Source organism: Cornus florida, unplaced genomic scaffold (genome assembly GCF_030987335.1).
Source record: "Cornus florida cultivar Cherokee Brave unplaced genomic scaffold, ASM3098733v1 CherokeeBrave_3.0.0_Hap2_scaffold_2, whole genome shotgun sequence".
Taxonomy (NCBI): domain Eukaryota; kingdom Viridiplantae; phylum Streptophyta; class Magnoliopsida; order Cornales; family Cornaceae; genus Cornus; species Cornus florida.
This window is the reverse complement of record NW_026775693.1, coordinates 947,501-950,000: the sequence shown is the minus strand read 5'-3', so window position 1 is coordinate 950,000 and position 2,500 is coordinate 947,501.

The following is a 2,500-nucleotide window of genomic DNA, read 5'->3' as shown; positions in this document are numbered from 1 at the left end:
CCATTACGACTCCTCGCCCGCACGCTCGTGCACCCCGACGTGCACGTGGGCATGGTATGCTAAAAAATGAAGTTTGGAGTTTGGGTTTGAAAATTTTATGGGAGCTTCCTAGAAGCCTAAGAAATGCTTTGCTCGAGACGGATTTCGATTTGGAGGTCCCCCGAGTTAAGTTTGCCCTTTATGACTCCTCGCCCGCATGCTCGTGCACACCGGCGTGCACGTGGGCATCGTATGCTAAAAAATGAAGTTTGGAGTTTCGGTTCGGAAATTTTATGGGAGCTTCCTAGAAGCCTAAGAAGTGCTTTGCTCGAGACGGATTTCGATTTAGATTTCCGCCGTGTTAATTTTGCCAATTACGGCTCCTCGTGCGCACGCTCAAGCACCCCGACGTGCACACCGGCGCGCACGTGGGCATCGTATGCTAAAAAATGAAGTTCGGAGTTTGGGTTTGAAAATTTTATGGGAGCTTCCTATAAGCCTAAGAAGTGTTTTGCTCGAGACGGATTTCGATTTGGTGGTCCCCCGAGTTAATTTTGCCCATTATGACTCCGCGCACGCACGCTCAAGCACCCCGACGTGCACGTGGGCATCGTATGCTAAAAAATTAAGTTTGGAGTTTGGGTTTGAAAATTTTATGGGAACTTCCTAGAAGCCTAAGAAGTGCTTTGCTCGAGACAGATTTCGATTTGGAGGTCCCCCGAGTTAATTTTGCCCATTATGACTCCTCGCCCGCACGCTCAAGCACCCCGGCGTGCACGTGGGCATCGTATGCTAAAAAATGAAGTTTGGAGTTTGGGTTCGGAAATTTTATGGGAGCTTCCTAGAGGCCTAAGAAGTGTTTTGCTCGAGACGGATTTCGATTTGGAGGTCCACCGAGTTAGTTTTGCCCATTATGACTCCTCCCCCGCACGCTCAAGCACCCCCGCGTGCACGGGGGCATTGTATGCTAAAAAATGAAGTTTGGAGTTTGGGTTTGGAAATTTTATGGGAGCTTCCTAGAAGCCTAAGAAGTGCTTTGCTCGAGAAGGATTTCGATTTGGAGGTCCCCCGAGTTAATTTTGCCCATTATGACTCCTCGCCCGCACGCTCAAGCACCCCCGCGTGCACGTGGGCATTGTGTGCTAAAAAATGAAGTTTGGAGTTTGGGTTTGTAAATTTGATGGGAGCTTCCTAGAAGCCTAAGAAGTGCTTTGCTCGAGACGGATTTCGATTTGAAGGTCCCCCGTGTTAATTTTGCCCATTACGGCTCCTCGCCCGCACGCTCAAGCACCCCGGCGTGCACGTGGGCATTGTATGCTAAAAAATGAAGTTTGGAGTTTGGGTTTGGAAGTTTTATGGGAGCTTCCTAGAAGCTTAAGAAGTGTTTTGCTCGAGACGGATTTCGATTTGGAGGTCCCCCGAGTCAATGTTGCCCATTATGGCTCCTCTCCCGCATGCTCAAGCACCCCTGCGTGCACACCGGCGTGCACGTGGGCATTGTAGGCTAAAAAATGAAGTTTGGAGTTTGGGTTTGGAAATTTTATGGGAGCTTCCTTGAAGCCTAAGAAGTGTTTTGCTCGAAACGGAATTCGATTTGGAGGTCCCCCGAGTCAATTTTGCCCATTACGACTCCTCGCTCGCATGCAATATCTACTCCTGTCAGAGCTGTGGTTTTCCTTAAGACTACTATAGGGGGGGGGGGAGTTCTCAGCACCAAGAGCTGCAAGTAAGGCCATTGCTTGCTTTGCAGTCTCGATTGCTCTACTAGTGAATAGTAGATGTCTTGGTTAGCTTGGAACGAAAAAAAAAAATTTTTGGGGAAAAAAAAAAAAAAAAGTTTTTGTGAAAAAAAATTTTTCGAAAAAAAAAAAAAAAAAAAAATTTTTTTTGGATGCCTCGGTCTTCTATTTGTTTTGCTTGGGTAGATTAGGAAAAAAAAAAAAAAAAAAAATTTTGTTGGATGCCTCGGTCTTCATATTCTTTCTCGGCTATTTCGAAAAAAAAAAAAAAAAATTCCGGGAAAGAAAAAAAAAAATTTATTTTTTGTTGGTTGCCTCGGTCTTCATGTTCTTTCTCGTGTATATGGGAAAGAAAAAAAAAAAAAAAAAAAAATTTGGATGCCTCGGTCTTCTTGTTCTCGGTTGGATTTATCGAAAAAAAAAAAAAAAATTTTGATGCCTCGGTCTTCTTGTTCTTGCTTTGGTATATCGGAGAAAAAAAAAAAAAAATTTTTTTGATGCCTCGGTCTTCTTGTTCATTCTTCGGTATATCAAAAAAAAAAAAAAAAAAAAAAAAAAAAAAAAAATTTGAGACTTCGGTCTTCTTGTTCTTGCTTTGGTATATCGGAGAAAAAAAAAAAAAAAATTTTGGATGCCTCGGTCTTCTTGTTCATTCTTCGGTATATCAAAAAAGAAAAAAAAAAAAAAATTTTTTTTGAAGCCTCGGTCTTCTTGTTCTTGCTTTGGTATATCGGAGGAAAATAAAAAAAAATTTTGGTTGCCTCGGTCTTCTTGTTCATTCT